Source organism: Carassius gibelio, chromosome A8 (assembly GCF_023724105.1).
Source record: "Carassius gibelio isolate Cgi1373 ecotype wild population from Czech Republic chromosome A8, carGib1.2-hapl.c, whole genome shotgun sequence".
Classification (NCBI taxonomy): domain Eukaryota; kingdom Metazoa; phylum Chordata; class Actinopteri; order Cypriniformes; family Cyprinidae; genus Carassius; species Carassius gibelio.
The window spans coordinates 23267409-23293272 of NC_068378.1; the positions used below are offsets into that span (position 1 = coordinate 23267409).

General features: G+C 37.3%; 1 long non-coding RNA gene across 2 annotated transcripts in view; it reads right to left on the minus strand.

Annotated features, from left to right (window-relative positions):
- Nucleotides 1–4519: 4519 nt before the first annotated feature.
- LOC128018933 (uncharacterized) overlaps nt 4520–25864 on the minus strand; it is a 73402-nt gene continuing 52057 nt past the window's right edge. Inside the window, exons 1-5 of one of the 2 annotated variants that reach the window (XR_008185019.1) lie at nt 22475–22603; nt 22335–22364; nt 21642–21738; nt 10365–10510; nt 4520–6237 (exon numbers count right to left, since the gene is read on the minus strand). This is a non-coding gene — a long non-coding RNA (uncharacterized LOC128018933). Of the gene's footprint in view, nt 6238–10364; nt 10511–21641; nt 21739–22334; nt 22365–22474; nt 22604–25864 lie in introns of those variants that run through there. The other variant, XR_008185020.1, reaches the window with a different exon arrangement.

Consider the following 25864-nt stretch of genomic DNA (forward strand, 5'->3'; position numbering starts at 1 on the left):
AATAGCATTTATATACCAGTTGTAAAGAAAAAAAGGAGTGGCTTTTCGTACGTCACTGGTGGGACCGCCCACAAACACGATTCAGCCAATGACGAATACGCCTGCCCTTGCAGAGAAAGGTCAATCAAATATGAAAATAAAGGAACGCGTAGACGTGGCGGGAACCAAAACGCGCCAAATAGTCTAGGCTTTTTTTTGAGGGCGCTTAGTTGGCGTGGGGTAGGCAGGCTGTGTGTATATAACAAAAGTCGCCGTTGCAGATTCGGAGTATAATTACAGAGAAGCATGAAGAGTATTGAAAAAATAGATACATGCTTTATATATACAATTTGTAAAAGGATTGAAAAGATGCATATTATATATTAACATATATATATATATATATATATATATATATATATATATATATGAAAAATATTTTTATAGATAGATAGATAGATAGATAGATAGATAGATAGATAGATAAATAGATAGAAATTCACTTTAGTACAGTAACAGTATGTGCAACTTTAAAGTTTTTTTGTGTATATAGCATTCAAGGAACACAATCGTTTCACGTGATGAAAGAGGAAGACACAGCATTACATATAAAAAAAAAATCTGCAGTGTAATGCAACCCACATTTTCCTTTTCTGTACCCAATGGACAGCTCTTTTTGTTTCTGTCACGTGAAGTAGGTTTACAAGCGTATATGAAGACCGCATGCACATTACCTCATTAATCTCAAATTAGCGCGCAAATGTTTTTCTCATCTTATTGGCGGGCAACAGGCTTTATTTAAATGGAGAACATTGCCAATCGCTATAGAAATGAGGCGCATACCAGGCATTCTTTCAAATTGGGTGGCCGGTTTAAAACTCGGCGGGAGGATGTGGGAAACTTTAAATAAAAGACTTGCAGACCCATCCCCCATGTCTCTTGTCCTCTCTTTCCCGCGCAGATTATTGTTTAAATGGTACTTGCTCTCCCTGTCTTCTGTATTTTCCCCACCCTTTGGATATACGCCTAAACATCAACAACAAAAACTGATGTAAACCTATATTAGGGGGCTTTCACACCTGGACACTTCAACTTTACTCATTGTATAGTTAAGTAATAAAGACCCATTTGAGACATATAGTAATCTGATCACTCAGACTCCCTCAGGAGGAGGTTTGAAACACATACAAAGACACAACTCATCCGAGTGTAAATTTATCTGCTTATTCAGGACGCATAAGTAAACTTTACTCCTCCCAAACAAAAAACAGCATCAGTATACAAAAGTTTGGGACACGTGGATGAGAGACATGGATGGAGCAACTAAAACAAAACATGAATAGTGAATAGACATATGGGTTGATGAGGATGTCTAACAGAGAATTTTGCTGCCTGGCATTAGCATCATCACGGAAGTTAACTGTGTTATATTTGCAAAAAAGCGTGGGAAGGTCTTATTTATATCCATTCTGCAGAGACACATTTACGTGGTCAAGTGTAAATAGAATGTGCATATCTGATTAGATAGCAATTGATCAAAACACATCAAGTGACCAAGTAGCATCTCATTTTTAACATATAACATGCACGGCTGTTTCTATCTTGAATGTTCAAGGCTTCCAGTGTCTTTTACTTCCAGATATATATTTTTTGTTTAGCTGATAAAGCTCACTATGCTGCTTGATTTTGCCAACTGGTTTTTCTCATCATATTATTTTAATATTGGCATAATTAGGAACACACTGATTTGTCTTGCAAACGGTTTGACACTTTGTTATTTTTCTAGTTGTTTACCTAGTATAGCAGCTAATGAATTAAAAGTCTTGCACATTTAATAAAAATCGCTTACTTCTGGATTTAAATATAAGGTGGATATTGGCTCCAAATATATTTGAATACTTAATTCACACTTAAAAATGCCTGCAAGAATGTCATTGACTGACTCATTGTATTTGATTACTTTCGCACCATTTTTAAAATATATGTTATACGTTAAATATTTTAAACTTCTCTATGTATTTTTAAATTAAACATTTCTAAAAAATAAATAACAACTAGTTATAGTTGTATACATAAATAATATCAAAATAACACTGCTACAAATACTTTTTTGGCCCGCTAGTAGTGTCATTATAATTAAACCATTTGCTAAAATTACTTTGTGCTTATTTAAAACAGCTCTGTTCCATATAGTTTCACTCACGTTTTCCCTTCAGTTACCATTGTGACAAGTTTGCACTTCTCAAAAAAATCCAGTGAGTCATAAATTTGCAGATTAATGTGTGATTCATAAGTTGCCTTTTGTGCTTGTATGGTGTTTCTTTTTGTTTTTTTCTTTTTTACTCAGAATCCTGTTTTTGTTCAGTTCAATCACAATGCTGGCACTCCGTTTTGATGACTCAGAGAGAGATCTGAACTCTCCTCTAGATGAAGATATGCACTACTCCCCTGGAGAGCAGAAATGAACAATACTCAGAGATGCCTCGCTTTAGAAAGAAAACCATAAAAATAAAGTCAAATGCATAAATAAATAGAACTTCAAGGAATGGCGGATAACCAAACGCTGTTTGATTACTGTCATTCAGGCAGCAAATTAGAGTGCTTTATGCATGTCAGAATAGTTCCTTTTTCTTCACATCCACATTCAGTCTTGTATATCATCTTCTTATACAATGCACCGCTAGCCCCCAGCGGGACTCACTCAGGCTGATTTAATAGAGCTGGTTTAACGGCTGCGGCCCGCTATAGTGAGTGATCTTCTCTGTGCACTTCAGCGCTGATTATGGGCTGCGCTTCGGTAAGAACGAGAGGCCCTCTGAAATGGAAATGCAGTAGGGATTTATGTAATATAAAGCTGTATGTAGGTATGACAGCACTGACGTCTATGGCTGCTTACTCAGCAGAGGAGAGAGTGACAGATGCCCGGTGCCTCGGCTCATCTGACACGAACAGTGCTTGTGCTTTTATTAGCCCATGATGATAAAGACGACTCAAGTTTTAGTTTGAAACTTCAGACTCCATTCCTCCAGTGTGCAAACCCCCCATTCCATCTCTGAGATCCTGGTTGGAGGGAGGGGAACCATGACTTCAAAGACATGTGGGAAAGGCTACCGAAGAGCAGGGGTTTACACGGGGTCAACTTTCATGTTGGTAGAGGTCAGAGGTCACTGACATACCTGTTCAGCATTCCACGGGCCCTTCTTCAGGAAATGACCCTCACTTGTCTCAATTTGGGGGGCCACCTGAAAGCAGAGCTTGGTTTATGGAGAGCTCACAACACGTCCCCAGATTAAATCATTGTCTCTGTCAGGGCATGAGAACCAGAAATGTAAGTAAATGAGACAATTTTTCTCCTGAAATGTTTGTTTGGTCTTGGTTTGATCCTGTATGCAAATAACGCCAACCAAAAGCAGATAACGGATATGACTCATGTCATATCAACATTAACAGGCTAAATCATTAGAAGGCTTTAAATATGCAGCTAAAACTGAAAGCACAGCTGTCAGTCTTCTCCATAGGAAAAAAATGACACCAATGGTATTAAATGTCAAGTTTCCTGCTCCTCTGATATTTATTTATTTATTTTTTAACTGAGAACTCATAGATATCTCAAACTATGATTTGCCAAAACATTATAATCAAATATTTTGCATTAAAATTTCTCAACTCTAAATTATCTAGACTATTCTAATTAATTTATTAACTGTTTTATATATATATATATATATATATATATATATATATATATATATATATATATATATATATATATATATATATATATATATATAATTCACTTTTAGAATATAGAATATTTGGGTTCAGTAAGATTTTTTTAATAAACATTTATTGAGCAAGCATGCATTAAATTGTTTCAGCAGATCTGATGATAGCCCCTCACTACTGTAATGCTGTTAGAGGACGCAGAGCGGCAAATTACCCTCTGGAATGTGATTCAGTTTGGGATGGCCAGGAATTTGCTGAAGCTGTACTAGCATATGTCTCTTCTCAGCTCAGGCTGAAAAAGTGTAAGTGCATTTGTCTGCATGCATGAATACAGCAGTCATGTTCAGCTGGTCATCCTAAAAAGGTTAGCATAATTATTCTTTAGCAAAACAGATCACAGAGCACCTGTCTGCTATATCATCATATCATCATCATCACATGGGAATCTAGTCGAGGGGATTTTCAGAGTCATTTCCTCGTGATGATCGAGGCTGAACGGAATCAAAACACAGACGCTGCTCCGTCAACGTTACTCAACAGCAACATCATGGTAAAACCCCACACAAGCTGTGGGAGAACTGTACACTTCCTCTTGATTTGCTTCATGAATGAATCCAACTGTGTAACATCCTTGCCAAGCAACGGCCAATCACGTTGTTTGGCAACAGGAAGCTATGTGACCTCACTGTAGACAATCACAGTTTCAGCTCCCCAGTGGAAAAACAGATGTACAGCCTGAATTATTCATGGTCATTGTTTTTTCGCTTTGCCCTGATTAAGTGATGTAATTTCAGTTTTGGAGTTTTGGGCTGATTTGACAATGAGCAAAGCAGAACAGTGATATATTATTTTCATATTATATATTATTCCCCATGGAACTGATTTTTTTTATGAGAGTGTAACCCCCACCCCGGGTCCTTGTATCCGCTTTGAGCAGGACTCGGACCAGAGAAATCATTCTAATATGTTGATTTGCTGCTCTAGAAGCATTTCTTATTATCATCAATTTTGAAAATACTGCTGATTAATATTTTTTTGTGGAAACCAGTATAATTTTTTTTCTATTCAGTTTGATGAATCTAAAGTTCAAAAGAACTTTACTGTTTTTTGCTGAATAAAAAATCATTAATTTTCTCTCTCTCTCTTTTTTTTTTTTTTTACTTTTAAATGGTGGTGCATCTATAAATCAAACACAGTAAATCATACCCCAAACTCTCTAGAATACATTTTAATTGGCTAGTGCTTATGTTAGACCAGTTGATTTTGATGTAATCAATTGTTTTAGAGTCTGTTGTTCCAAGCAACAGTATTCAAGCAGCAGCTCTTACTAAATCTTAAAATAACTAGACAGGCCTTGAATAGATTACATAATTTCTCCACTCAGACGAATTTACTACGAGGGCCATTTGTGTTGCTTTTGGTGACAAAAACATTCATTTCTAACCCTAAAGTGCTTCAATTTTAGGATGACATTTATAACTTTTAGGCTAACTTTTAAATGATTAAACTAGATCCTCAGGGTTGCATTTGTTATGGTGAAGTTCTTTTCACTTGCTGTTCTCCCTCTGACTCAACATGCCACTCACCATGCACATTCATAGCCACATGCCTATAAGGACTCACTTGAGTCTTCATCATCTTTCTAAGCATTTCTTTCTACATATTTTTTTCAACAGAGCATGTGTGGTCCTTAGGTGTTACCTTTAAGGAGCATGTGAGATGTTTGACAATCTAAGCGTGTTCCCCTAACATCGTCAAAGTTCCTTGTAGTAAAACTGACTGTTGACTGGTGCTTCTCCAGGACAGGAGTTACACCCAGCAGTTAAATATACATCAGAGCAGCAGACGTCAATGAAAACGCTGTGTGCTCAAGGCTTAAGAAAAATCCTATTGATCCTGGGTGGGAAGATGCAGCTCTTGGTGTTGGAGATGTTAACGATACAAATCTTTTATTCGAAGATACAAGCCTTCATGATGCACAATTGATCAGGGCAGTGTGCCGTATTGAAGATATTGATTAGCACCAGCCGGAGCCATATGCCTTTCCTTTGGGAATTTCATTTCCTTAGGGCCATATTGACCTTGCATGCTTTCTGTGTTGGATATGAGTGAATAAGGAAAAAGGAAACACATACTGTGGGTAATGAAGCATTGAAGCTTAAATACGGGTGCAGGGTCGAAACAATAAAGGCCTGTTCACACTAAAAGCGGAAAAGCAAAATAAATCATGCACAAAAAGTCTATTTACACCAAGAGTGAAACAAACAAACAAACAAACAAACAAAACACTGCATTTGTGCACATAAAAAATATGACAATATGAATTCCACTTGCTTTTCAGCAATACAAAACTCATATTTAAGTTTGTTTTTTCTTGGTGTGAGTGGGGTTAGTTCACCTGAAAAAAGAAAAATCTGTCATTATTTACTCACCCTCATGTTGTTCTAAACCTGTTTGAACTTATAAAAGAAAGTCAGTGTCGTCCAATCTTGTATGGACTTCAGCATTCATCAGAATATCTTCTTTTGTGTTCTGCAAAAGGGAACAAATAAAGTCATATAAAATGAGGGTGAGTTTATGATGACAGAATTTCCATTTGTGGGTCAACTATCGCTTTAAGATGAGAAAATCTAGCAAGTGAACAGTCAAAGCAGTTGGTTTAGCTAAATTATTTTCATAGTGACTGGACTGCATGTGTGAGACTGTTCTTACAGTTCAGAACTTGTCATCTGATGGCTTATGCAAAATGAAATGTGGTGTGACACAGATGCTAACACTCTCAGTGTCAGAGGAGTAACGTTCGGAGTCGGGCTAAAGTTTACAGGGTCATTGAGATGAGACAGGCAAGGGCCCACACGCACCAGGCTCACATGCCAGCCTGACACACTGGGCAAGTCACTGGAGAGCTCAACTTCCAGTTATACCCCTCTGTTCCAAGCTTGTGGAGGACGCAAAGAGTTTCTGCATATTCACATGATGCACGTTTTGCATGTATTGGAGACTCTCAGTTATGTTTCACTGAAAAATCTACTTTGATTAGATGTTTCTACCAAAATAAGAAACACAAACAGACACAATTTTTGACCAAGTGTGAATGAATTTAACGAGATTTAATGAATCTATACCTTGGGAGAATTTGATGAGGAAAGTTTGAGCTCATGTTGAAATCCAAGCACAAATCTGAACACAAATGTGAGCACAGTCTAAGAGGTCTTTTCTGAAACTCTGAATGAGAAATATGTGACTGGCATCCCTCAATGAAAGTCATATAAATTAAAATCATGCACTTAAAAAAAAAGAATGTAATTAATAAAATCGGCAAAGTCAAAAAAAAAAAAGGGGTAACACTTTAGAATAAGGTTCCATTAGTTAATGTTAGTTAATGTATTAATTAACATGAACAAACTATGAATAATACATTTATTACTGTATTTATTCATCTCCGTTAATGTTAGTTAATGAAAATACAGTTATTCATTGTTAGTTCATGGTAATTCACAGTGCATTAACTAATGTTAACAAGCACAACTTTTGATTTAAATAATGCATTAGTAAATGTTGAAATTAACATGAACTAAGACTTATAAATGCTGTAGAAGGATTGTTCTTGCTTAGTTCATGTTAACGAAAGTAGTTAACTAACATTAACTAATGGAACCTTATTCTAAAGTGTTACCAAAAAAGGATTTAAAAATGAACAAATGTAAAAGTAATAATAAAATAAAAATGCTATTTAAAAATTTTATTTAAAAAATCTATAAAATTTGTAAGATTTATAGAAATGAAAAAGAATGGAATTTGAAATGAATAAACCATCATAGAGATTTAAATTAGATTACATTAAAATTCAATTCAATTTGAATTTGATCTAGGGTACTATATTAGAAACTGTTCTTTCTCAGTGCAACTTCTTAAAAATATATATATATATGCTAAAAATGATCAAATTATCATAAACATATGGAAAAGCTAAGGAATAATCATGGAGAAGTCAAAAATTCATTAGTCCCAAGATATTGAAATCTTAATGGCAAATGACTGAAAAAAAACCCTATAACAAAAATCGGTGAAGCAAATATCCCATTTGTGATTTGCCTTTTCCTTGTCCTCTTTTAACATCGTCTCCAAGTGTCTGTCAACAGCAATAATTACATACACAAACACAGATTTCGAAGTTCCTCTTTCTTTCTGTTATCCACCAATCTCCTTTTCATCCCGCCCACTCGCTGTCCTACATAGCAGTGCAACCTTTTGGAAACCAGAAGTGCTTAGAATGGAACAAAGACGTAGGAGCCCTGGAAATTAAGCCCAGTCCGTGTTTACATTCATGACTGTGGACGTCAGCACGAGGACAGGCCACACGGAATGTGATGCATCAAAACAGACGAGAGCTTCTGTTGACTTATTAGTGGCATGGAGGATGGAAATTAATGGAGAGTGGTTGTGGGGGGTTAACTGTACTGGCAACAAACACATTGTTTACGGGACCTTGGCACTGAATGGGATGGAGATGGAGAAATCTGATCTGTTAGCACACGTCATGGCTGATCTCTGCTGGTTATGTCTGGAACATCTCCGTCATCTTTGTTGTGCCACTGATCTCACCGCTAAACATCACAGAGAACAAACACACAGTAGCCGATTCAAAAAGGCTGCTCTTTTGTGACGTCTTCTCATTTGAGGCAACGAATCATGTGGCTTGCAGAAAAGCATGATATTACTATTCTTATTAAGGATCAGGCTTAGCTTTGCTGTTTGCAGAAACGGGTACAAAAAATCCCAATGGTTTACACTGAATCTAGGGATTGGTATATCAAAGACAATGACTTTTGACATAAGCCATTATGTAACCAGGTAGCAATGCCATAGCAACAACTCAGAACACTTCAGCAAACACCTCACAACACAATAGTAATGACCACAAACCATTGAGAACACCTTTACAGTTACTTCACAAAATCCAGCAACCATTCTTAACTCCCTTACATACCATTCAGAACAATATAGGAACATCATACATACCATTCAGAACACACAGGCAACAACCAGAAACACTTGGCAACCACCTCACACCCTAGCAATGCCCTACAAACCATTTAAAACATCTTAGTAACACCCTACAAACCATTCCGAACACTTTAGCAACTACTTCAAAATCTAGCAATAATTCAGAACTCCCTTAAAAACACATTTTATACCATTTAGGATATCCCTGAAACCATGGCAACTTGGCAAACACCTTACTCACAACCTAGCAACATCCTACATATCATTGATAACACATTTGAAACGCTTTAGCAACACCATTCATAACACACTGGCATCCACATTACCCCCTAGCAGTGACCAACAAACCACCTCACCAACCAGCTCACATCCTAGCAACACCCTACAAATCATTCAGAGCACCTTAGCAACACCCTAGAAACCATTCTGAACACTAGAGCATGCCCCTTACACCCTAGCAACACCCTACAAGCACATTCAGAACACCTTAGCAACACCATACAAACATTTAGAACACCTTATCAACCACACAGAACACCCTAGAACCATTTTACATACAGAACACTCAGGCAACACCCTACAAACCATTCAGAACACCTTACCAACCAGCTCACACCCTAGCAACACCCTACAAACCATTCAGAACACCTTAGCAACACCCTACAAACCATTCCAAACACTATACCAACCACCTTACATCCTATCAACACCCTACAAACCATTCAGACACCTTACCAACCAACTCACACCCTATCAACACCCTACAAACTATCCAGAACACCTTAGCAACACCCTAGAAACCATTCCAAACACTATACCAACCACCTTACATCCTAGCAACACCCTACAAGCTATTCAGACACCTTACCAACCAACTCACACCCTAGCAACACCCTAGAAACCATTCTGAACACCATAGCAACCACCTTACACAGTAGTAACACCCTACAAACCATTCAGAACCCCCTAGCAACCAGCTCAAACCCTAGAAAATCCCTACAAACCATTCTGAAAACCACAGTGACCACCTCACACCCTAGCAACACCATACAAGCCATTCTTAGCAACATTCCTCAGCAGCTATGCAGATCACCTAGTGTCCTGAATACCATTTAAAACACCTAAGCAACCACCTCACACCCTAGCCGTCTTGAAGGTGAACCATTCAAAACATGTTAGTTATGGTTTACAAATACTAGGAAAGTTTTTAGGGCAACTCCAAAACTGCTGAACATAAAATTGTGAAATGCAAAAAATGCTGTTCTACACATTACATTAGGAATGTTTCAAATATTTTTTTGTGTGTGTGTGTGTGGTTTTAGTAACCGCAAAAATTTATCAAAGAACATACTTTCACCACAAATGGTATGTTGTTCTAATCTAGCACTTATGCAAAACAATTATTGTCATTTTAATACATATTAGAAGTATTTACATAAGTGTTTTGATATTTGACACATGTGCTAGGGGTGCTTTTTGGGTGTGTATAGGAGTCACAGGTCAAAATTACCTTTGCAAACTCTTTAAGGAAATTGGCCTCCCTAAAGACATTGTATAATTCCTAGACTACTTTCTGAATTCAGGAGGGAAGCTTTTTAGACGACTGTGGAATGGTTTTGTGCTAGTTTTACTGCAGGTTCTTGTGTACTTACTATGCAATGCACTTCTGTGAAACATCTGCTCGAGTGAAAGAGGGGGTGGCTGGCCTTTGCTCTGGGGCAAGTTCTTATCATGTATGAACTTTCTGTCTCTTCTACACTCACAGCAGGTTTGATCAGATTCCACATTCCAACACATTCTAAGGAGGAGAGATAAAAAGAGGAGAGTATTAGCAGTGTAAAGGATTATTCAATTATGGATAGTTCATGTTCTTTAAATTCAAGTGCTGTTAGCACTGCTAAACAGTTTATTTGATTGATGCTGATAATGTCTGCAGGTGTCTTACAGTTGTGCATCATGGCCTAAAGTCTAAACAGATGTGACCGATCACCAGTGTGTTAGGTGAGAACATGGAGCGATCATTTACAGTCTCACTCAAGAGATGCAGAGTCGAAACTGACAGATGTTTGGATTGGGCTCTGTGGATCCCTCATACTGAATGCATCTCACCCGATTCAGAACAACACACTAGATCAAAGGTGGGTAACAGTAGAACACTGGACTCATCATCACTTTCTACTACTCTTTTTACATAGGCTGTATTTAAACTAAAATCTCCTTTATGTTTCTTTATGTTAACATATGTTTCAATTAGGAGAAAGCATAAAGTAATTGAATGGCGTGTAGAGAGCTTGAGGAAGCAGTGACATTTAAAACAGCAAAGGGGAGGCACTTTAAAATGAGCACAAGCACACATTACATACTACTTGTGTGTGGACCTGAATCTGTACACATACACACACATATCTCTCTCCAACACGTGACTGTTTAAACCACCAGAGTGTTATCTAGTTCAAGTTCACAGTGCTACTTGTTCTCTTTTGACAAGTAGGTGAATAACTATTCAGTCAAACAATTGTTGAGTGTCATGCCATCCCCCCCAGTCCCACAGAAAGAACTAGAGTTTGGCATGATACAAAGCGTACATGAAAACCAGTAACACTTTGTGCTTCTGTCTTATAAGGTCTTACATCAGTGTTGAAAGGGACATTTCTGGACGCTCCAAGTATGGAGGGAACAGCCTGTTCACCAAGTTGATAGGAGGCAAGAACAAGCCATCATAGCCCATTGTTCTCTACACAGAACAGATATCTAGAGTATGTGCTTGATAAAAGACTGCGTGTTAGACCTGGATGGAATCTGATGACATTTAATACATGTTCTGTGCTTATTTATATATATATATATATAATAAAAAGTCTACAGATTTTGTGAAATGGACTGCATTGTGCTAAAATGTGGTCAAGCAGAACTCCATGTACACTGAATAATTCAAATAACTGTTATTTACAAGGCATGCAATGTAACTTGAGAGCAAGCTTGCACAATATCAGTCAAGAAGTGACATGATTCAGCAAAATTAATGGAGGCAACCAGCATTGCACATGTGTTAATACTCGGCAGGTTTGGTTTGATTAAAACAAACTCCAATGAGGTTGTTCTATTAGTGTGCTTCATTGGAATAAATGCGAACACTGTTATCTGAACCTTGGTATGCACCAAACAAGAGACCTCAGTCTGCTTCCAAACCAACTCTGATGTGGTTTAATAAAAATAAAAAAATACGAATGCAATGTGGACCAAAGACACCTAAACGAACCAAAAAACAGGATGTGATGTCATAAGATGTGACCTTAAATACAAGAATGTTTAAGCATACCTGGTTCTTTTCATTTTTTTTTTCAGTCCAGACAAAAAGAACCATTAAACACCATTAAAGTCAAATCAAAACCAACTGCATTTACTTTAATGCATGTAACTAGTCATATCATGAATAATTCACTAGTGCATGTCATTCCAAAGATCTCTTCTTAATCTCACATCAAATCTCATTGTCGGCTGCCATCATGAAGCCTTCTCATATTTTAACCTCTCCCCTCCAGTCACCTGACCTCATTCTGGTACTGAACGCCCACTATGAGCCAAACAATTCCAGATGTAAAAAATAAAGTCCCACCCAACATTTGTCTTGCTAAATATCCATCATCACTTGAAAAATACCTGAGAAAACCCTGAGAAGAATCCCTCATAACCACAAATGCCCGTCCTTCTCATTTTTCTTATGGCCCATGTAAATGGTGGCTTATTCTGCTTTTGATTCATTAAGAATTTCTTTTTTTTTCTTTTTTTTTGAGGAAGTCTGGTCGAAACTAACCTTAATTAAGAGAACAAAGAACCCAGGGAGCCTCCAAAAGGAACCATTAGCTGATTCACGCACCAAAAATTTCCCTATCTAATCACTCTCCTCCCTAATGTCTGCAAGGAATGCTTCGTAATGATACAGTGTCCAGAATAAAGCCTCTTTAAATCTCTAGAACATCACTCAGTGTTACTCACTTTTATGGGGAAAGTATGTGTAATCGTTGTATGGATGCCAGTAAATGACATTACGTTGACTCCTTCATCCTTAAAATTCCTGAAAAAAGATAAACACCCAACAAAAATACATGACAAGCTGTTTTCTTTCCTACGTCAATGTATTTCCCATGAAAAGAAAGTTTAGTCAAGACATAAGATATAAGTAATTAAAGGGGGGGGGGGGGTGAAATGCTATTTCATGCATACTGAGTTTTTTACACTGTTAAAGAGTTGGATTCCCATGCTAAACATGGACAAAGTTTCAAAAATTAAGTCGTACGTTTGAAGGAGTATTTCTGTTCCAAAAATACTACTTCCGGTTTGTCTCAAGTTTCGGAAAGTTTTTTTCGAGTATGGCTCTGTGTGATGTTAGATGGAGCGGAATTTCCTTATATGGGTCCTAAGGGCACTTCTGCCGGAAGAGTGCGCGCTCCCGTATAACAGAGCACTGAGAGGCTGAGCAGACAATCACTGATCAGAGCGAGAGTGTCGCGAAATTTCACAAAAGAAGTGTGTTTTTGGTTGCCAGGGCAAGACAACCCTGCAAAGATTACCAAAAAAAAAATAAAAAATTAAGGGACCAGTGGACAGAGTTTATTTTTAAAGAGCATCGACGAAGCAAGTGTTTTTGTTTGTTCCCTGCATTTCGAAGATGCTTGTTTTACAAACAAGGCCCAGTTTGACGACGGATTTGCGTATCGTTTTTTTCTTAAGGATGATGCAATCCCAACTAAAAAGGGTCACGATCGTGTGTTGGAACCACAGGCGATGAGTAAAACTGCTTAAAATGTCTCTGCCTCCTTGTTAGTGCGTCCCCTCCCATGCCGGAGACCCGGGTTCGAGCCCCGCTCGGAGCGAGTTGTTGCTGCTGCTGCTCTCGTTCAGTATTAGCCTCGGGATCTGATTCTGGATCATAAATAAACGGCTGAATCTGACTGTTAGCCATGGTTTGTTTTGGATGATGGGTTTTTTTTTCCTCACGGTAATGTCACAACTTCCAAACGCTCTCAACGCAAAAGCCTACTGGCGCTCGTGACAGCACAGACTATTTTTCTCTTATAAATATAATACAACTAAAGACTTTTTGGAGATATGAAGGATGCAGTACTGCTCTATAGGTACTCAAGATTAACAGGGTATTGAGTGAAAATTAGCATTTCAGCCCCCCTTTAATTAATAAATATTTTAAATAGCATTTAGTTACTTCACAGCCACAAAACATGTTTTGATACTTGCTGGTTGGTTGCAAGGGGAGGGACAGTCTTAGTCTACAGAGCCTCTGATTGGATCAAAATCTCTGTGGTGCAGGATGAGTAATCTAGATCTGATTAGACTTCAAGATCTGATTGGAAGAAAAGATAAATCATCAAGATTTTTTGATGACTTATTTTACAAAAATACAATACAGTACAATTTTGTTAATTTAAACTGTCCTTTTAATTACGTTTACAGAAATAATTTAACTCTATAATTTAGATTTCTTTTAAAGCTAAAAGAGATGGACTAAAAATAAATAAATACATAAAATGTAGCTTTTAATTAAATTTAAACTTTAATTCCTGGGGTCTTTTAAAGCACTAAATAATCTAAGCTCCTGCAGAAACTGACTTATCTCTGTAAGGAGATGCATTTAGACATACAGAAAGATATCTTATCACTCATTTTAGCCTGTAGCAGCAGGTATGTCTTAAACTTGCAGGCGAGAGGATAGGTGAAAGGGAGGTGTGCCTCAGAAGTTCTGCTGTGCCCTTTGGGGTTTCTAGCAAGTTCTCAGCAATGCTGCAATCAGCGGTGGTGCATTAGCAGCACTCAGCGCTTGCCCTGCAACCTGGGGCCCATCAAGACCTGGAACGCTGCTGATGTTACTGTGACATTCTGTCGCAACAATTACAGGATTGGGAAGAGTGGCACAAAGCGGCTGTGCTGATTAATGTGTGAATCACATGAATCAGAGCACATCTGCAGCACCACACTGACAAAGCCAACATGACTCGCAAGGGTGACACAACTCCTTTGTGCATGTATGACACTGCACCACAGTGTTCACTGTGATAATGATGAAACTAAATATAAAGCATCAGCAGCACTGCTACATTTAAACGGCTGCCAAGAAGAAAATATTTGCAAAGTGGCATTGAGTTTTTTTTTTTTCTATGCATTCCATTCAAAGTTTTTCACATGCATAATTAAAAATAAAACAATACAATTATATAGAACATAAAGCAGACTGAAAAAGGGAAGAACATGGTTCCCTTTTCTGGGGAATGTGATTGAGATAACTGAACTAGAATTTAGTGTGAGTTAGAGCCATGTCACAGTGACATACTAACTGAGCTGCTCATTCACAGTGAGTGGAGTTTCAGCCGGGGGAAGTGACATTATTACCACAGAGGAGAGGGGGAAACTTCTTTGACTATGTAAACAGCAACGATTGTTAACCAGCTGCAAGGAGCACTTAGCAACAAACACACGTTTTATAATGCTCAAAGACACCTGCGCTGGTCAGAGCTATATTAAAAGGCCATTATGAGGGTTAGATGCTGGGATGAGTCACCTGGGTCAATATGGATAGCAAACACATGCACGCACACACATCGTGTACCTCCTTGCGTTAGATACACCAAAACAAACACAACTTTTTCCAATCGCACATGTCTATCAGATGACAGCACCTGTGAATTTAGACCAATATGAGTTTTTTGCATTACAGTAAGGAACCATTTTTTTTTATACATACACTACCCTCCAAAGTCTGGGGTGGGAAAGATTTTGTAATGTTTTTGAAAGCAGGTCACCATTTATTTGAGCATCAAGCAACAAGATGTGTTCTTAATATTTTATTTTAGGATTCCTTAAAAATATAGAAACAGTATTTCAAAAGAACAGCATTGATTTTATATACAAACACACACACGCACAGACACACGCACGCACGCACGCATTTATGCAAATCTCTTTATGGTTGCTTTTAATCCATTTAATGCATCTTTTCTGAATAAAATAATAATAATAAAAATAAAAAAAACCCGATCCCAATATTTTGACTTGATGAGACCAATCAAATTAGATATTTCAAGACATTTAAGTTTACAAAATTAAGCATTAGAATGATGGGAAGTGTGATGAATAAGCATGACTCTACAGCCCATTTATGTATAATTTTATAGAATTCATGGTGGGGTTGTGAGAAATTTGCTAAATGTGCATAATGAGCATGTGGATAAAAAAACACCGACTGCACAATTGTGACAGAAATGCAAGAGAAAGCATGCACACTGCATTTGTTGCTTGGCGTTCTTGATAACATAATTCACCCGTGGGCTCTGCTCCACCCCAAACAACTATTTTACTACTCACAGTTTGATTAAAGTACAAACACATAAAAGCAATCACATGCTGATGCACGTAAAAATGACAGAACACAATGAAATTACACACCTGAGAATTCACACATCAAAACTTATCTGTCACCACAGGCATGCAAACTAATGAAAAGATCGCAAGTCAATAAGATCTTCAGATATGAGTCATCAGCTCTTTTTCAAAACTTATGCTGCAGCCGCCTCATAGTAAGTCCCACATATGAGATCGGTTTGGTGCATTTTACATTGGTTGCATGATGCTGTGCTTACACACAAATATTATTCAAATTTATGCCATTTCTATGAAATTAACTGCGAAATTTACTAGCAGTTTCTATGGGAAAATTGTCTCTATTGTTTTCATTGCAGGTTTTTGGAACAGAGCTGTTTCAGTTGCATGTTTACATGTGACACTGCTGTGAAGAATCCATTTCCAAGAATATTAAGGATGTTGTTTATGGTTTATTCAATTGTTCTGGGACATTTCAATGCCAAGAAAAAAAAAACACACTTTTGTTTGGGAAGAGTCACACCTAGAGGTGGGGTGAGGTGAATAGATGTTTCAGGGCGTTTACGTGACTTTCGGCGGGAACAAGAGCAAGCTGTACCAAAATGAATGCTTGACACACGCTAGCACAGATCCCTGAGGGTGTGGTGAGAAGCTGCACAGGTTGGCTTGTAAATGTCAGATCAGAATATAAACTAAATGTGTTGCTCAATGCACCGCAGGACAGATCCTAGTGCCAATGAAAATACTGGAGTCACTTAATAGGTGACATCTATGATGTATGCGGGTTATGGGATTGCGCACTATGACGCACCAACAATTGGCTCATTAACCAAAATCACTCGCATTTATCTGATCAAAAGTACAGTCAATATAATGAAATATAATAAATTAATAAAATATCTGTTTACTATTTGAATGAATTGTAAAATGTGATAAATAATGGCAAATCGGAATTTTCAGCAGCCATTACTCCAGTCTTCAGTGTAACATAAATAATATTTCTATAATAATATATGTGTTTAATAACATATTACAAGGGAGAACAGTGCTAGTTGTCACAATAAGTATGTCCAATCAGTATCAATTATTATTATAATTTATTATGTAAAACACATTGACATTTTGTGACAACATGCCCCAATAGTGCAACTGAATGAGTCACGCTGTATTGGGTAAGTTAAACTTTAAGCTGCTGTGTATCCCTTATGAAACAAAAATATATTGCAGTATATTGAAAAATATCATGTAATATATTAGGCATATATTCTTATATATATTTATTTTTTCCAATATATTTCAATATATTGAAAGCGGCAATCATTTGTTTATTTTTCAATATATTATATAATATATGCATCATCAATATATTATTAAATGTATTCAAACATATAAAATATTAGAAAACAAAAAGGGAAAATAATATATTACAATATATCACAATATATTTTAAGAAATATACTGGTAAATATATTTTCCTTTCGTAAGGGTATAACTATAAACAAAGCCTCTCGCCATTTTTATTGGCTCATAACCAATAAAAATTCTGTGTAACTGAACCAGCATGTAAACATAAGCCATGTCTAGAGTAACAAAGCCAAAGATGTGCACGCACTCAGAGTTTTGTTTACATCCGATCACTTCTATTACTCACTCAACAGCCCAGCCAACACTTGCAGAGAAATTCAGTGGAAGTCACAGCCCACTGCTTATCTTTCACTGCTTCACTCTTTTTCGTTTTTTCTGTGTGCATCAGTCTCCAGGGAAGCAAAAAACGTTATGAAATGAGACAGGGGCTGGGAGTGAGATATAACGGCGCTGTATCTCTGCTGTACTGTGCAGCATTTCAATGGAAACACATGGGGCCTCAGTTATCATCTGTTGAAAGGATTACACACTCGACACAGTCTGGCGCAAAATGGCTCGGAACTGCTTTCATTCAGAGGAAGACCTCAAAAATTATTTTCTGTTGATCAGTAGTGCAACGGCCAAGGTTACTGATAACACAGAGAAACATTCTTGGAAAATGTCAACACCACTATTACAATATAGTATATTTACCCAGGCTAGACCAACAACCTTCCTTCACCTCTGTGTGTCCTCTCTTGTTAATGGCTCTATAGTGCAAGAGTAACCGCCTACTTTTTCTTCTCATTCAGTTTTTTTCATTATGATTTTAAACATTTACATTTTTATTTATTAATATTTTTTTAATGTTATTAATTATATTTCCATATACTGTACTTCATATCTCAGTGTTTAAATCAAGACACTAAAGGTTTTTTTTCCTTCTGGTAAACTAAAATAAGAAAATTATACTATGTACTTTAATCCATGAGGGAATTTTCTAGCCCAAAAAACACTGATTAAGAAAGCCCCGCAAATGACATGCAAGAAAAATAAATAAATTGTGCACACGATTTACTAATTAGTTTCCTCAATGTACTAAAACGTGCACACGATTACTATTGCGTTCCCTGGATTTACTATTGCGTTTCCTCGATTTAGCAAATCGAGGGAACAAATTAGTAAATCGTGCGCACAATTTATAAATCGAGTGAATGAAATAGTAAATCGAGGGAACGCAATAGTCATCATGTGCACGTTTTAGTACATTGAGGGAATTAATTAATAAATTGTGCACACGATTAAGCCTACTATTTTTTCCTGCATGTCATGTGCGAGGCTCCGTAACGGATAGATCGAGACTCATTCATTACAAGTATGGTATTTGAAAAATATATTATGTGTATTATAAAAGGGTTTAGTCATAACAGTTTTTAAGGCTTTTTAAGTCTCTTCTGCTAACCAAGGTTGCATTAATTTGATAAAAAATATAGTAAAAACAATAATATTGTGAAATATTATGCCAATTTAAATCAATTTAAATTTCAGCATAGTTACTCCAGTCTTCAGTGTAACATGATCCTACAGAAATCATTCTAATATTTGGGGCCCTATAATACACCCGGCGCAATGCGACGCAAGGCACAGCACAAGTGTGTTTGCTAGTTTCACTCTAGCGATATTCGCCTTTTCCAGTCCAGCGCCAGGTCGTTTAATTAGCAAATGCATTTGCGCTCATTTTTGTGCCCATCTAAAAAAAGAGGTGTGTTCAGGCGCATTGCTATGTTAAGGAGCTGAAAATAGACTGAGTCATAGAACAACTCAAACCTGGTCTAAAGTCTGGAGCAGTGTTTTTTCTTTGTTATTTAAAACGCGTACACGATGCTTATTAAACACAGGTACGCACAGCAGCACACAAACATGCAAAATATAAAAAATTCAAGGATTTCAATGCATAATAATTTTTTGTAGGCTAATTAAATATAAAAATGCCTACATGTCATAATGGATAGTCATCTCATGTATCAGAATTAGGCTATCTATTTGCTCGCACACAAACAGCTCTGTTTCATCTCGGAGACGCGTTCTGTCTTTGCGCTTGCCAAATTCCGCCGTGTAAATAGCAAATGCGTCATGGCACGGATCCAAGGGAATGGAAGATGAGACTCTGATTGGTTTATTGCACATTACGCCCAAAAAAACACCCATTGCTCATTAAGAGAATAGGGACAACTCGTTTAGACCATGCGCCCGAGCGCGCCAACCATTTTTCTGTCGTTAAAATAGCAAAAGTGGATTTGAACACGCCCTGAGTGCACCTGCGCTTTACACTTTACACTTTGCTTTTTGATCGTTAAAATAGGGCCCTTGGTTTGCTGCTAACGACATAATTATTGTAAAAATACCTATAACATTCTTATTCAAAATACATGTATTTATGCATATATTGTTTATTTATCATCTTTATTTTGTTGTTGTTGTTGTTATTGCAGGTATTAGCACAAAATAAAAAAATTGAAAAATGGGAAAAAATATTATGTCTTTAGAAATATTGTGAAATTAATTGAATGGAAAGACAAAGTACACACATACACACACACACACACACACACACACACACACATATATATATATGTATATATATATATATATATATATATATATATATGTGTGTGTGTGTGTGTGTGTGTGTGAACATTTTTACTGTCAGTTTTAATACATTCAATGCATCCTTGTTGAATTAAAGGGGGGAAAATTTTATTTCTTTAAAAAAAATCATATGATCCCACTCTTTAATGATAAATAATCAAAAAAAAAAAAAGAGAGAATTGTACAGAAGTATATATCTCCAATTAACAAACTTAAACAAAAAGAAAAAAGAAAAAAGAAAAAATTCTCTATGGGGAAAATGAGTGGCTCCAGAACTCTACTGCTACACTATAGTCATATTTCTCACCTCTCCACACACTCTGTTCCTCTCAAATGCTTTCAGCACAGAGGCACAGCAGTTGCAGTCATGAGTTCTTAGAAACCACTGGTAGGTGATCCATTAAAAGCTGGAATCACGGGCTACAACCGCTAACATTCTTTCTGAAAGAAATCACTTTTCCCATGGTGTCCTTCACCGCTCTCCCATCCCCACTCTCCAGGCCTTCTTCTGACCCTGCACAGCTGTCTCCACAACCAAACTCCAGATAAGTTTTTTTTTTTTCCTGTAGTGATATGTAGTGTGAGTCACTGTCTCTGAATTCCAAGGTTTGGTGGAGCAGGACCGACGCCAGGCTCTGGTTTTGGGTGTTGCCAAAATACAGTACCATAAGGGACTAATTAGAGAGTTTGGGTCATTCCTGCTATGCAGTACATTTCCATCCATTCCAAAAACAATTTGAATATTCTGGATTCAATATTAAACCTAAGAATTTTAAAGATGGAAATCACATAAGCTTTCTTTTATTCTAATAAACTGAAAAAAGTTTTAGACATGAAAATAGCACAAGCAAATGGGAATGCTTATATTTAACCACTGCATCTTTTAACCTAATACACACAAATAATCAGATCTCAGCTTCTGTTTCTATTTGTAGCCCATCAAAGCAATTACTGCACACTGTGACTGAAAACAAAAGGTCTGCATAAATAGGCCAGATTAAGCTATACATAGATGCATGATTGAAAGCTATTTTGAGGTTTTCCATCTAGGAAAACGGAATAAGGAAAAGCTGAATTAAAATGAATGCATATACACTGCAAAACCTAATGCACAAAATCAATATCCTGACATGTGCATCTGTTTACATTCAAACAGATTGTGGAAATGCAAGAAGAGGTTATTACAATGTGGCATGCACATCCATGTTTTTTCACATCCAAAGTGAAAAAAGAGAACGTACGGTGTTCCATACTCAGAATTTGTGCTCAGTATTTAACCCATCCAGTGGATTTGGTCATTATCATTTTCAGCCATTATCTGCTGATTTGATAGTCAAGCAACAATTCCCTATCACCAATGTTGAAACTGTAACTGTTGAACTGTAAAAATCTTTTCTAAGACACCCCCCCCCCCCCCAAAGAACCAAAATGTAAATAATATTGTTAATAAATATTAATCATTACTGTAGCTGTTATTAATCACGTATCAATGGTGGCATGCAGGCTCTGATGGTCAGATATCAGATTCATAGCTGATTTTGACTCACATTTGGAAGCAGTCCTAATCAGATGGTCCAAAATCACATCTCATAAGTATTTTTGCTGTTTCCACACATGCAACAAGATCCATTCTATGCCACAAGTCTGTAGAGAGAGAGAGAGAGAGAGAGAGAGAGAGAGAGAGAGAGAGAGAGAGAGACAGAGAGAGAGAGAGAGTGGTCATTGTGTCTTCAAGCGACGGCAGACATTTCCTTGTGCTGTGGTTCCTACATTCAAAATCACATGGTGACCAAACCCAGTACCAAAATAATAAATAAATAAAGATTCAAATAAAAATAAACAAATGTCCTTAAAAATCATACAGCAAAAAATTATTCATATGGTTAGCATTATTGTTACATATGTGAAGCCAAAAGGTTATCCACACACAAAAAAAATATGTTGATCACTACAAATAACATCTATCTTTGGCGGAAGTGAACCTGCATTAGCAAAAGCTATTTTTTCCCCCAAAAATGTACAATTGTTTTTTTTTTACAGAAAAAAAAAGTGTAAATGATGCACATTCACACAGTGGTGAGTATTTTTTTTACTGCTCATGTTACATCTGCCACCAGAAAACCCACAAAAAGGTGACTCACAGACTTCATCGTCAACAACATCATTATGGAAAGGGTTTTCAATTATTATTTAAATATGCATGATTATATGACCGGAAGAATTGTATTATTTTCATTTACTGTATCCAGTATCCCAGTGGGGCTGCACACCTGAAATACAAAGGATTTGTATAAGTAGCGGTTTCAATCAACACTTTCAATACTGCTTTCATATGGAGGGTCAGGAAGTAGGTCGAGCAGCATCAAGCTTTCGAAATCACCTGAAAAAGATTCTCATTGGCTTCCCTGTGGTCTCTTCACTGGGATTATGTCTCGATCTTTTGCTGCAGGAGTGCTCTCTGGAAAGATCCATGCTGTGCATCCGCTGGGTATTTAAGAGCCTTTTTCTCACTTTCTCCATCTCTAAAATGCATAATTGTAAAGAAAGAGGTCGAGTCATCAGCAGAGAGGTTCTCAGAAAGCATGTCCTCAGCTCGGGGTTATCATGTCAACCCAAACCACACGGCAGCAAACCTCATCCTGTTTCTCACACATCGAAGAGCAGCTCACCGCACAATTCATAACTGCAAACACTTTCAAAACAAAAACACCAGCAACAGCGAGTTTCAGGTTGAGCCACTAGCAGCTTTTTGATGGTGTGCAAGTGTCAAGTAGTCAACAAGACAAACAACTTGTTTACTGAGGAGACCCAGTCAAATCTAGATGCAAGGACCTGATACTCACAGCAAAGTGTGAAGAAGAAACTTGCTCAGGGGCCGTTCATACAGAATGCATACCTCTCCCTCTCACCCATTACATTTTTTCTATTTTCCCAATGTCTTCCTATGTAAATATGCTAAGTGGCCATGTTTGACCATTGCACTCACATCTCTGGTAGCAGGTCGCGCATGTGTTTTTTTTTTTTTTTTTTATACAGTTCTTCTGGATAGAGTCTTTCTCAGTTTGTTCTGTTTCTTCGTATTATTAATACTTTTTATAATGGATGGATACACTTTTTTGGACATCAAAATTTCGACCCCCATTCACTGCGATTACAAAGCTTGGAAGAGTCAGGACATTTTTTTTTATATACCTCCGACTGTATTCATCTGAAGGAAAAAATCATATACACCAAAGATGGCTTGAGGGTGAGTAAATCATGGGGTAATTTTCATTTTTGGGTGAACTGTGCCTTTAAACACCCCTATTTGGCCAATATCCTACTTTTGCAGCCTCAACTGAGAGTGCTCTTGCTTTCATTTGAGGGTGCCTAACACCCTATAGCACCCCCACAAAACCACTTCAGAATAATGTCAGTGAGTTCATTCATGAAGTTGTGTGTAGAATATGTGGCATCCGTGTGCATCTGAGTTAAATGCTTACTCTGGACAGAGCTGTAGTAATGCAATTAAGGCTCTGTCCCAAATGGCACACTTACTGTGCACTTGCAGACCTACAATGACCTCCACGTGTATGCACAAAATCACTTTCCAGGACATTCTCATTTACTGTTCCTTGCTGATGGAAGCATCTTTCCAAACTTATTTGCCGAATCCCTGACAACATTCAAGAGACAGCTGATGACTGATCGACTGGGTGAGAAAACAGTAGTTAAGAAAGCATCTAATCATAGCGATGGGAATATGTTTGCACCAGTTCTGCAATTTGGCACTTGACATTAAGTCACGTCATGTTTATTTATTCGGCACTTCATACAATATATTGCTGTAAAACAAGCAGCATTTCAGAATTAAACATGAAAAAGCAATGACAATATCACTTCCGATTAAAACTACAACTGTAGTTAAAGTGTGTTCATGTTTTTACTCTCATCTGACATCAACGGACTGAACAGAAGAAATTAACCAGAAAAGATTTGCATGTCAAAGAAGGCGGAGCACCAGAGCACGACTACCTATTATGTAGTCTCAGCCTCAGACATCAGGCACACAAAACAGGAAACACATCGGGACTTTCAAAGTCTTTGTCTGATTGGTTGATATCTACAGGAATTCTGGGAGATGTGTGTCACATTCTTTAAACGTTTGCCTGAAAACAAAGTTGTTATGACACTAAAACCCCTCATGGAATAAGAAACAATGTTGTTTACAACTGTGACAATGACCACTTATGATCAAATAAAAGCTGGATTTCTAAAAGTATGTGATGCTTACGGCATAGAGTCTTGATGACTGATGATACTCATCTTGAATGGTTAATTGTCTGTACTCTGGTCTGTTTTTGTAGCGACTTTACATTTTAATGCCCCTAAACATGACAATTCACAAAATAAGCTACATATTGGTCAGACGGCCATTTGGGAGGTCCTTGGCCAGTGAAAGCTGCAATGAAGTCCAGACCTTCTGCTGTCAGTTTGAAGGTCTGGGTACTCAAGAGAACCTATTATGTAATCAGACCAGCAGTTGTTCAGTTTGCTCTTTTATTAAGCTTGAAGTATATTGGGGCCCTTACTCAAATAAAGTTTCTAAAAAGAGATTTTCACAGCAATGGCTCAAAAAAAAAAAAAAAAAAAGGATCTCCAAAAAACTTTTTATTAAACCATTTCTTTTCTAATTTCCAATCAGAAGAACCTTGAACAATTTAAATTACCTTTTGTGCATTGAAAATATTTAATGGATGTTAAAAAGTGTCCACTGAAACATGACATAATGAAGAATGTTACTCAGCATCTGATTTCCAGTATTCTTGATTAGCGCATCATCACACACAAGGGCCAGTATTTATCATATTTATCATACAGTTGGAACCTTAAATCCTTAAATTAAATCCATATCAAGAAGCTGAGGGAAATGTTATTGATGAGCTTGTAAAAGCAGCCTGAACTGGAGGTAAGGTGAATGCGAACGAACTGCAGACTCCTGCGATTTTATTGGCAAATGCCTGCAATGTGCTCAGGGCAAGCAGCCAGGCCGCATTAACAGACGGACTGCTGACTTCCCAGAATACCACCACTTTGCAAGTCCATTCCGGAAATGGCTCTTGCTCTATATCTGTGCAGGGGATTATTTAAAGGGTTCATATTATCTGATTTCAATTTTTTTCTTTCTCTTTAAAGTGTTACAAGCTCCGTGTAAAGAAGATCTGTAAAGTTGCAAAGACTAAATTCTCAAATCCAAAGAGATATTCTTTATAAAAGTTAAGAGTTAACCACTCTTACTTACAACTGCTCATTCTAACACCTCCCCACATGTCTATGTCACGATGTGGGAAGATTTGCATAACGCGGCCAAATGTTCACGCAAAGTAACAAGGCATAACTTTTATTCTCGCTGTTTCCGCCGGCGCCGTGTTGTGGAGCTGCTGTGTGTTTCGCTGTGAAAGCGAAACTACTTTCTTTGGCTTTCCGCATATATAAAAACAAATATTTACAGTTCAACCCAAATATTCAGATGTGTGCTGTGCATTTTGTGGAAGATCAGGACTTGATTAACCTACAATGCCAGTGTGTGTTTCTGTAAAGTGGGGCGATTCCAACTTTGCAAGGACAGTCAGGTTCTTCTGACACACAGTCTGTAAGTACGTTTTCATATGTTAAGGATTTGCCACTGATGATACAAATGTGAGTTTTGAGCAGTGTAGAGTAACTGTTAGAGCTTGTTGTTTGTCGTTTCTCCAATCACAAATGCAGACATGGTTTAATGTATATGCAG